This window comes from Oncorhynchus keta, unplaced genomic scaffold (assembly GCF_023373465.1).
Source record: "Oncorhynchus keta strain PuntledgeMale-10-30-2019 unplaced genomic scaffold, Oket_V2 Un_contig_18252_pilon_pilon, whole genome shotgun sequence".
Lineage (NCBI taxonomy): Eukaryota > Metazoa > Chordata > Actinopteri > Salmoniformes > Salmonidae > Oncorhynchus > Oncorhynchus keta.
The window spans coordinates 203,639-213,921 of NW_026280826.1; the positions used below are offsets into that span (position 1 = coordinate 203,639).

General features: G+C 45.7%; 3 long non-coding RNA genes across 3 annotated transcripts; 2 read left to right on the forward strand and 1 right to left on the reverse strand.

Moving 5' to 3' along the window:
* Nucleotides 1-4,634: 4,634 nt before the first annotated feature.
* On the forward strand, nucleotides 4,635-7,524 carry LOC127920077 (uncharacterized). Its single transcript, XR_008105056.1, has 13 exons — nucleotides 4,635-4,715; nucleotides 4,796-4,872; nucleotides 4,910-5,060; nucleotides 5,098-5,328; nucleotides 5,564-5,795; nucleotides 5,833-5,869; nucleotides 5,907-6,069; nucleotides 6,181-6,257; nucleotides 6,298-6,417; nucleotides 6,458-6,574; nucleotides 6,652-6,916; nucleotides 6,994-7,261; nucleotides 7,376-7,524. It is a non-coding gene; the product is annotated as an uncharacterized LOC127920077 (long non-coding RNA).
* A 341-nt stretch (nucleotides 7,525-7,865) lies between these two features.
* LOC127920079 (uncharacterized) lies at nucleotides 7,866-8,197 on the forward strand. The gene is made up of 2 exons (XR_008105058.1): nucleotides 7,866-8,017; nucleotides 8,158-8,197. It is a non-coding gene; the product is annotated as an uncharacterized LOC127920079 (long non-coding RNA).
* On the reverse strand, nucleotides 8,033-8,706 carry LOC127920078 (uncharacterized). The gene is made up of 2 exons (XR_008105057.1): nucleotides 8,311-8,706; nucleotides 8,033-8,197 (listed from the first exon to the last, which is right to left on the reverse strand). It is a non-coding gene; the product is annotated as an uncharacterized LOC127920078 (long non-coding RNA).
* Between the last annotated feature and the right edge of the window lie 1,577 nt (nucleotides 8,707-10,283).

Consider the following 10,283-nt stretch of genomic DNA (forward strand, 5'->3'; position numbering starts at 1 on the left):
GATTGTCTTTTACCACGTCCTGCTGTCTGTCTGTTACTAGGTACTGACTATGTCTGTCTGTTACTAGGTACTGACTATGTCTGTCTGTTACTAGGTACTGACTATGTCTGTCTGTTACTAGGTACTGACTATGTCTGTCTGTTACTAGGTACTGACTATGTCTGTCTGTTACTAGGTACTGACTATGTCTGTCTGTTACTAGGTACTGACTATGTCTGTCTGTTACTAGGTACTGACTATGTCTGTCTGTTACTAGGTACTGACTATGTCTGTCTGTTACTAGGTACTGACTATGTCTGTCTGTTACTAGGTACTGACTATGTCTGTCTGTTACTAGGTACTGACTATGTCTGTCTGTTACTAGGTACTGACTATGTCTGTCTGTTACTAGGTACTGACTATGTCTGTCTGTTACTAGGTACTGACTATGTCTGTCTGTTACTAGGTACTGACTATGTCTGTCTGTTACTAGGTACTGACTATGTCTGTCTGTTACTAGGTACTGACTATGTCTGTCTGTTACTAGGTACTGACTATGTCTGTCTGTTACTAGGTACTGATGTCTGTCTGTTACTGTACTCTGTCTGTTACTAGGTACTGTCTGTAATTAGGTCCTGTCCTGTCTGTCTGTCTGTTATTAGGTCCTGTCTGTCCTGTCTGTCTGTAATTAGGTCCTGTCTGTCCTGTCTGTCTGTAATTAGGTCCTGTCTGTCTGTTATTAGGTCCTGTCTGTCTGTTATTAGGTCTGTCTGTCTGTCTGTCTGTCTGTCTGTAATTAGGTCCTGTCTGTCTGTCTGTTACTAGCTCCTGTCTGTCTGTTACTAGGTCCTGTCTGTCCTGTCTGTCTGTTACTAGGTCCTGTCTGTCCTGTCTGTCTGTTACTAGGTCCTGTCTGTCCTGTCTGTCTGTAATTAGGTCCTGTTGTCTGTCTGTCTGTTACTAGGTCCTGTCTGTCTGTTACTAGGTCCTGTCTGTCTGTAATTAGGTCCTGTCTGTCTGTCTGTACTAGGTCCTGTCTGTCTGTCTGTTACTAGGTCCTGTCTGTCTGTCTGTTACTAGGTCCTGTCTGTCTGTTACTAGGTCCTGTCTGTCTGTTACTAGGTCCTGTCTGTCTGTAATTAGGTCCTGTCTGTCTGTCTGTTTGTTACTAGGTCCTGTCTGTCTGTCTGTTTGTTATTAGGTCCTGTCTGTCTGTCTGTTATTAGGTCCTGTCTGTCTGTTACTAGGTCCTGTCTGTCTGTCTGTTTGTTATTAGGTCCTGTCTGTCTGTCTGTTACTAGGTCCTGTCTGTCCTGTCTGTCTGTTACTAGGTCCTGTCTGTCTGTCTGTTACTAGGTCCTGTCTGTCTAGGGTTGAGTCCCAATAGTCTAGTGTGGTCTAGGGGTGAGTCCCAATAGTCTAGTGTAGTCTAGGGGTGAGTCTCAATAGTCTAGGGGTGAGTCTCAATAGTCTAGTGTAGTCTAGGGGTGAGTCTCAATAGTCTAGTGTAGTCTAGGGGTGAGTCTCAATAGTCTAGTCTAGGGGTGAGTCTCAATAGTCTAGTGGAGTCTAGGGGTGAGTCTCAATAGTCTAGTGTAGTCTAGGGGTGAGTCTCAATAGTCTAGTGTAGTCTAGGGGTGAGTCTCATTAGTCTAGTGTAGTCTAGGGTTGAGTCTCAGTCTAGTGTAGTCTAGGGGTGAGTCTCAGTCTAGTGTAGTCTAGGGGTGAGTCTCATTAGTCTAGTGTAGTCTAGGGGTGAGTCTCAATAGTCTAGTCTAGGGGTGAGTCTCAATAGTCTAGTGTAGTCTAGGGGTGAGTCTCAGTTAGTCTAGTGTAGTCTAGTCTAGGGGTGAGTCCCAATAGTCTAGTCTAGGGGTGTAGTCTAGTGTAGGGTGAGTCTCAATAGTCTCTAGTGTAGCCTAGGAGTGAGTCTCAATAGTCTAGTGTAGTCTATGGGTGAGTATCAATAGTCTCTAGTGTAGCCTAGGGGTGAGTCTCAAAAGTCCAGTGTAGTCTAGGGGTGGGTCTCGATAGTCTAGTGTAGTCTAGGGGTGGGTCTCGATAGTCTAGTGTAGTCTAGGGGTGAGTCTCAATAGTCTAGTGTAGTCTAGGGGTGAGTCTCGATAGTCTAGTGTAGTCTAGGGGTGAGTCTCTTTAGTCTAGTGTAGTCTAGGGGTGAGTCTCGATAGTCTCTGGTGTAGTCTAGAGGTGAGTCTCTTTCGTCTAGTGTAGTCTAGGGGTGAGTCTCAATAGTCTAGTGTAGTCTAGGGGTGAGTCTCAATAGTCTAGTGTAGTCTAGGGGTGAGTCTCAATAGTCTAGTGTAGTCTAGGGGTGAGTCTCAATAGTCTAGTGTAGTCTAGGGGTGAGTCTCATTAGTCTAGTGTAGTCTAGGGGTGAGTCTCAATAGTCTAGTCTAGGGGTGAGTCTCAATAGTCTAGTGGAGTCTAGGGGTGAGTCCCAATAGTCTAGTGTAGTCTAGGGGTGAGTCTCAATAGTCTAGTGTAGTCTAGGGGTGAGTCTCATTAGTCTAGTGTAGTCTAGGGGTGAGTCTCAATAGTCTAGTGTAGTCTAGGGGTGAGTCTCAATAGTCTAGTGTAGTCTAGGGGTGAGTCTCAATAGTCTAGTGTAGTCTAGGGGTGAGTCTCATTAGTCTAGTGTAGTCTAGGGGTGAGTCTCAATAGTCTAGTCTAGGGGTGAGTCTCAATAGTCTAGTGTAGTCTAGGGTTGAGTCTCAGTCTAGTGTAGTCTAGGGGTGAGTCTCATTAGTCTAGTGTAGTCTAGGGGTGAGTCTCAATAGTCTAGTCTAGGGGTGAGTCTCAATAGTCTAGTGTAGTCTAGGGGTGAGTCTCATTAGTCTAGTGTAGTCTAGGGGTGAGTCTCAATAGTCTAGTGTAGTCTAGGGGTGAGTCTCATTAGTCTAGTGTAGTCTAGGGGTGAGTCTCAATAGTCTAGTGTAGTCTAGGGGTGAGTCTCATTAGTCTAGTGTAGTCTAGGGGTGAGTCTCATTAGTCTAGTGTAGTCTAGGGGTGAGTCTCAATAGTCTAGTGTAGTCTAGGGGTGAGTCTCATTAGTCTAGTGTAGTCTAGGGGTGAGTCTCAATAGTCTAGTGTAGTCTAGGGGTGAGTCTCATTAGTCTAGTGTAGTCTAGGGGTGAGTCTCAATAGTCTAGTGTAGTCTAGGGGTGAGTCTCAATAGTCTAGTGTAGTCTAGGGGTGAGTCTCAATAGTCTAGTGTAGTCTAGGGGTGAGTCTCAATAGTCTAGTGTAGTCTAGGGGTGAGTCTCATTAGTCTAGTGTAGTCTAGGGGTGAGTCTCAATAGTCTAGTCTAGGGGTGAGTCTCAATAGTCTCTAGTGTAGTCTAAGGGTGAGTCTCAATAGTCTAGTATAGTCTAGGGGTGAGTCCCAATAGTTTCTAGTGTAGTCTAGGTGTGAGTCCCAATAGTTTCTAGTGTAGTCTAGAGGTGAGTCTCATTAGTCTCTAGTGTAGTCTAGGTGTGAGTCTCATTAGTCTCTTGTGTAGTCTAGAGGTGAGTCTCATTAGTCTCTTGTGTAGTCCAGGGGTTGAGTCTCAATAGTCTCTAGTGTAGTCTAGAGGTGAGTCTCAATAGTCTAGTATAGTCTAGGGGTTAGTCCCAATAGTTTCTAGTGTAGTCTAGGGGTGAGTCCCAATAGTCTAGTGTAGTCTAGGGTTGAGTCCCAATAGTCTAGTGTAGTCTAGGGTTGAGTCCCAATAGTCTCTAGTGTAGTCTAGGGGTGAGTCCCAATAGTTTCTAGTGTAGTCTAGGGGTGAGTCCCAATAGTCTAGTGTAGTCTAGGGTTGAGTCCCAATAGTCTCTAGTGTAGTCTAGGGTTGAGTCCCAATAGTTTCTAGTGTAGTCTAGGGTTGAGTCCCAATAGTTTCTAGTGTAGTCTAGGGTTGAGTCGCAGTAGTCTCTAGTGTAGTCTAGGGGTGAGTCCCAATAGTCTCTAGTGTAGTCTAGGGTTGAGTCCCAATAGTCTCTAGTGTAGTCTAGGGTTGAGTCCCAATAGTTTCTAGTGTAGTCTAGGGTTGAGTCCCAATAGTTTCTAGTGTAGTCTAGGGGTGAGTCTCAATAGTTTCTAGTGGAGTCTAGGGGTGAGTCTCAATAGTCTAGTGTAGTCTAGGGTTGAGTCCCAATAGTCTATTGTAGTCTAGGAGTGAGTCCCAATAGTCTCTAGTGTAGTCTAAGGTTGAGTCCCAATAGTTTCTAGTGTAGTCTAGGGTTGAGTCCCAATAGGTTCTAGCGTAGTCTAGGGTTGAGTCCCAATAGTCTCGTGTAGTCTAGTGTAGTCCAGGGGTAAACATTTGGTAAAGAAAGTAACATGCTGAGTCTGGAGGTAAATATTGTTGTTTAATAAACAGTCTCGGGGGAGGGGGGATAAAGCACAACGCACAGAGGAAGAGGGGGGGGGGGGACATATTTATCTGCTACACAAGGAGGAAGTCCCTACTGAGGGACAGGAAGTACTACGATCCATCCAGATCAGGATCCAAGTCTACGGTACAAAACCTTAGCAGCAACACGTTAAACATCGTCATAGTAACATCGGGTGGCTAACAAAGTAGTTTCATTTAGAAAAAAGTCACAGTTTTATTTTTAAGCAGAAATTGGTTAAAAAGTTATAAACGGTTCTAGGATCAGGTGGTGTAATCTACACTATCAACATGTCTAGGATCAGGTGTTGTAATCTACACCATCAACATGTCTAGGATCAGGTGGTGATGTAATCTACACTATCAACATGTCTAGGATCAGGTGGTGGTGTAATCTACACTATCAACATGTCTAGGATCAGGTGTTGTAATCTACACCATCAACATGTCTAGGATCAGGTGGTGATGTAATCTACACTATCAACATGTCTAGGATCAGGTGGTGTAATCTACACTATCAACATGTCTAGGATCAGGTGGTGATGTAATCTACACTATCAACATGTCTAGGATCAGGTGGTGTAATCTACACTATCAACATGTCTAGGATCAGGTGGTGTAATCTACACCATCAACATGTCTAGGATCAGGTGGTGTAATCTACACTATCAACATGTCTAGGATCAGGTGGTGTAATCTACACCATCGACATGTCTAGGATCAGGTGGTGATGTAATCTACACCATCAACATGTCTAGGATCAGGTGGTGTAATCTACACTATCAACATGTCTAGGATCAGGTGGTGTAATCTAAACCATCAACATGTCTAGGATCAGGTGGTGTAATCTACACTATCAACATGTCTAGGATCAGGTGGTGATGTAATCTAAACCATCAACATGTCTAGGATCAGGTGGTGGTGTAATCTAAACCATCAACATGTCTAGGATCAGGTGGTGGTGTAATCTAAACCATCAACATGTCTAGGATCAGGTGGTGTAATCTAAACCATCAACATGTCTAGGATCAGTGGTGTGTAATCTACACTATCAACATGTCTAGGATCAGGTGGTGATGTAATCTAAACCATCAACATGTCTAGGATCAGGTGGTGGTGTAATCTAAACCATCAACATGTCTAGGATCAGGTGGTGGTGTAATCTACACTATCAACATGTCTAGGATCAGGTGATGTAATCTACACTATCAACATGTCTAGGATCAGGTGGTGATGTAATCTACACCATCAACATGTCTAGGATCAGGTGGTGGTGTAATCTACACCTATCAACATGTCTAGGATCAGGTGGTGATGTAATCTACACTATCAACATGTCTAGGATCAGGTGTTGTAATCTAAACCATCAACATGTCTAGGATCAGGTGGTGTAATCTACACCATCAACATGTCTAGGATCAGGTGATGTAATCTAAACCATCAACATGTCTAGGATCAGGTGGTGTAATCTACACTATCAACATGTCTAGGATCAGGTGGTGTAATCTACACCATCAACATGTCTAGGATCAGGTGGTGGTGTAATCTACACTATCAACATGTCTAGGATCAGGTGGTGATGTAATCTACACTATCAACATGTCTAGGATCAGGTGGTGATGTAATCTACACTATCAACATGTCTAGGATCAGGTGGTGGTGTAATCTACACTATCAACATGTCTAGGATCAGGTGGTGTAATCTACACTATCAACATGTCTAGGATCAGGTGGTGTAATCTACACTATCAACATGTCTAGGATCAGGTGGTGTTGTAATCTACACTATCAACATGTCTAGGATCAGGTGGTGTAATCTACACTATCAACATGTCTAGGATCAGGTGGTGATGTAATCTACACTATCAACATGTCTAGGATCAGGTGGTGGTGTAATCTACACTATCAACATGTCTAGGATCAGGTGGTGGTGTAATCTACACTATCAACATGTCTAGGATCAGGTGGTGATGTAATCTACACCATCAACATGTCTAGGATCAGGTGGTGTTGTAATCTACACTATCAACATGTCTAGGATCAGGTGGTGTAGTAATCTACACTATCAACATGTCTAGGATCAGGTGTTGTAATCTACACTATCAACATGTCTAGGATCAGGTGGTGTAGTAATCTACACTATCAACATGTCTAGGATCAGGTGGTGATGTAATCTACACCATCAACATGTCTAGGATCAGGTGGTGTTGTAATCTACACCATCAACATGTCTAGGATCAGGTGGTGTAATCTACACCATCAACATGTCTAGGATCAGGTGTTGTAATCTACACCATCAACATGTCTAGGATCAGGTGGTGATGTAATCTACACTATCAACATGTCTAGGATCAGGTGTTGTAATCTACACTATCAACATGTCTAGGATCAGGTGATGTAATCTACACCATCAACATGTCTAGGATCAGGTGGTGTTGTAATCTACACTATCAACATGTCTAGGATCAGGTGGTGTAATCTACACCATCAACATGTCTAGGATCAGGTGATGTAATCTACACTATCAACATGTCTAGGATCAGGTGGTGATGTAATCTACACCATCAACATGTCTAGGATCAGGTGTTGTAATCTACACCATCAACATGTCTAGGATCAGGTGGTGATGTAATCTACACTATCAACATGTCTAGGATCAGGTGTTGTAATCTACACTATCAACATGTCTAGGATCAGGTGATGTAATCTACACCATCAACATGTCTAGGATCAGGTGGTGTTGTAATCTACACTATCAACATGTCTAGGATCAGGTGGTGTAATCTACACCATCAACATGTCTAGGATCAGGTGATGTAATCTACACTATCAACATGTCTAGGATCAGGTGGTGATGTAATCTACACTATCAACATGTCTAGGATCAGGTGGTGTTGTAATCTACACCATCAACATGTCTAGGATCAGGTGATGTAATCTACACCATCAACATGTCTAGGATCAGGTGATGTAATCTACACCATCAACATGTCTAGGATCAGGTGGTGATGTAATCTACACTATCAACATGTCTAGGATCAGGTGGTGGTGTAATCTACACTATCAACATGTCTAGGATCAGGTGGTGTAATCTACACTATCAACATGTCTAGGATCAGGTGGTGTAATCTACACTATCAACATGTCTAGGATCAGGTGGTGGTGTAATCTACACTATCAACATGTCTAGGATCAGGTGGTGTAATCTACACCATCAACATGTCTAGGATCAGGTGATGATGTAATCTACTATCTAATGAACGCCAGATAAAGGAACTATACACTTCTTATTACTCTTCATCATCATCATCATGGCACAATACAAAGTCTGAGAAAACATGGCCACAGAAATACACAACAATGTCCTCAATCACAATGTCACATTTGTTTTGAAGATTGTAACTAAGTCTTCTGGCCAAACAAAACAAATAATTAAAACACGATAGTTTTACCCAGTGGTCAAAACAACATCAAAGACTTCTCCAACCCCCCAAAACAAAACAAAAATTAGGACACGATATGTTGTTAGTCTCGTCAATCATTCACTGCCTTTTAAGACAAAAATAAGAGAGTGAAATATAAATTAATATATATTAAAAGGGTCAGACAGGTACATGGGTCAGACAGGTACATGGGTCAGACAGGTACATGGGTCAGACAGGTTGTCACAGGAGAGGAGGCACTGAGGGGCTTAACCTAATTACTACCTTAACTAAACTATACCATCTACGTGTGTGTGTGTGTGTGTGTGTGTGTGTGTGTGTGTGTGTTTTGGGTCAGACAGGTTGTCACAGGAGAGGAGAGGAGGCACTGAGGGGTTTAACCTAATTACTACCTTAACTAAACTATACCATCTACGTGTGTGTGTGTGTGTCTGTGTCTGTGTCTGTGTTTTGGGTGGAGGTTGTCACAGGAGAGGAGGCACTGAGGGTTTAACCTAATTACTACCTTAACTAAACTATACCATCTACGTGTGTGTGTGTGTGTGTGTGTGTGTGTGCTGTGTGGATGAAAGGGTTCCCTCCGTCTCCCCCCTGACCTGAGACCAGAACACCTCCACCTAGTGGTGAGTGTGTCGTACTACGGTTAATAGAGGGACTCATACGAAACATGGGAAAACAGGAAGTACACAACAGGAAGTGGTCGTCCGTCAGTGGGAAACACCGCTCGTCATCATGAGTCATCGTGCCAAAACGGAAAAGAAGGAACAGAAGTCTTGTTGAGTTTTTAAGTCTTTTTTTCTCCGCTTGATAATAAAAATAAGTCCCTTTTTGTTGTTGTATTTTTACAATATAATTCAACATCTCCTCTGAGGCAGTGAGCCCACAGTCCAGCGCTGGTTGAGATTTTTTTCTTTGTTTCGTCTTGACTTTTGGGGGGTTTACAAAAAGAAGAGGGATGAGGTCGGAGGAGGAGAAGAGAGGGGATGAGGTCGGAGGAGGAGAGGGGAGGGGATAAGGTCGGAGGAGGGAGAGGGGGGGATAAGGTCGGAGGAGGAGAGGGGAGGGGATAAGGTCGGAGGAGGAGAGGGGGAGGGAGGGGGATAAGGTCAGAGGAGGAGAGGGGGGAGGTCAGGAGAGGAGAGAGGGGATGAGGTCGGAGGAGGAGGAAGGAGAGGGGCATGAGGAGGAGAGGAGGAGAGGGGGATAAGGTCGGAGGAGGAGAGGGGGATGAGGTCAGAGGGAGGGAGGGGATAAGGTCGGAGGAGGAGAGGGGGATGAGGTCAGAAAGGAGGAGAGGGGGATGAGGCGGAGGAGGAGAGGGATGAGGTCGGAGGATGAGAGGGGGATGAGGTCAGAAAAGGAGAGGGGGTTGAGGTCGGAGGAGAGGATGAGGTGAGAGGGGAGGGGGATGAGGTCAGAGGAGGAGAGGGAGGGAGGGGGATGAGGGGAGGAGGATCAGAGAGGGGGGGATGAGGTCAGAGGAGGAGAGGGGATGGGAGGAGGAGAGGGGGATCGGAGGATGAGAGGGGATGAGGGGGGGTCGGAGGAGGAGAGGGGGATGAGGTCAGAGGAGGAGAGGTGGATGAGGTCAGAGGAGGAGAGGGGATGAGGTCGGAGGAGGAGAGGGGGATGAGGTCAGAAAAGAGAGAGGGGGTTGAAACGGAGGATGAGGTGGGAGGGAGGAGAGGGGATGAGGTTGGAGGAGGAGAGAGAAAAAGGGATGAGGTCGGAGGAGGAGAGGGGGATGAGGTCAGAGGTCGGAGAAAGAGGTGGATGAGGTGGGAGGTGGGAGGAGGAGGGGGATGATGATGAGGTTGGAGGAGAGAGAGGTCGGAGGAGGAGAGGGGGATGAGGTCGAGGAGGTGGGAGGAGAGGGTGATGAGGTCAGATGAAAAGGGGGAGGTGGGAGGGAGGGGGATAAGGTTGGAGAAGGAGAAGGGGAGGGTGAGGTCGGAGGAGGATAAGGTTGGATAAGAGGGGGATGAGGTCGGAGGAGGTCAGAGAAAAGATCGGAGGAGGAGGATGAGGTTGGAGGAGGAGAGGGGGATGAGGATGAGGTCGGAGGAGAGGATGAGAGGGAGAAGGATGAGGTCGGAGGAGGGAGGGGGTGAGGTCGGAGGAGAAGAGGGGGATGAGGAGGAGGAGGTTGGAGGAGGAGAGGGGGATGAGGTCAGAGGAGGAGAGGGGGATGAGGTCAGAGGAGGAGAGGGGGATGAGGTTGGAAGAGAAGAAGGGGATGAGGTCAGAGCAGGAGAGAGGGATGAGGTCAGAGGAGGAGAGAGGGATGAGGTCAGAGCAGGAGAGAGGGATGGGTTTCCTTCCAGAGAGAGACAGGAGCAGGAACAGGAAGCGGAACCTTTCATCCCAGGGTAAAGGAGGTGACGTTTACGAGGGAGGACACTTTGTACAATCCGACTTCACCACCTCTCCACTTCCTGTACGAAGGAGGAGCCGTCGGTGCAGTGGA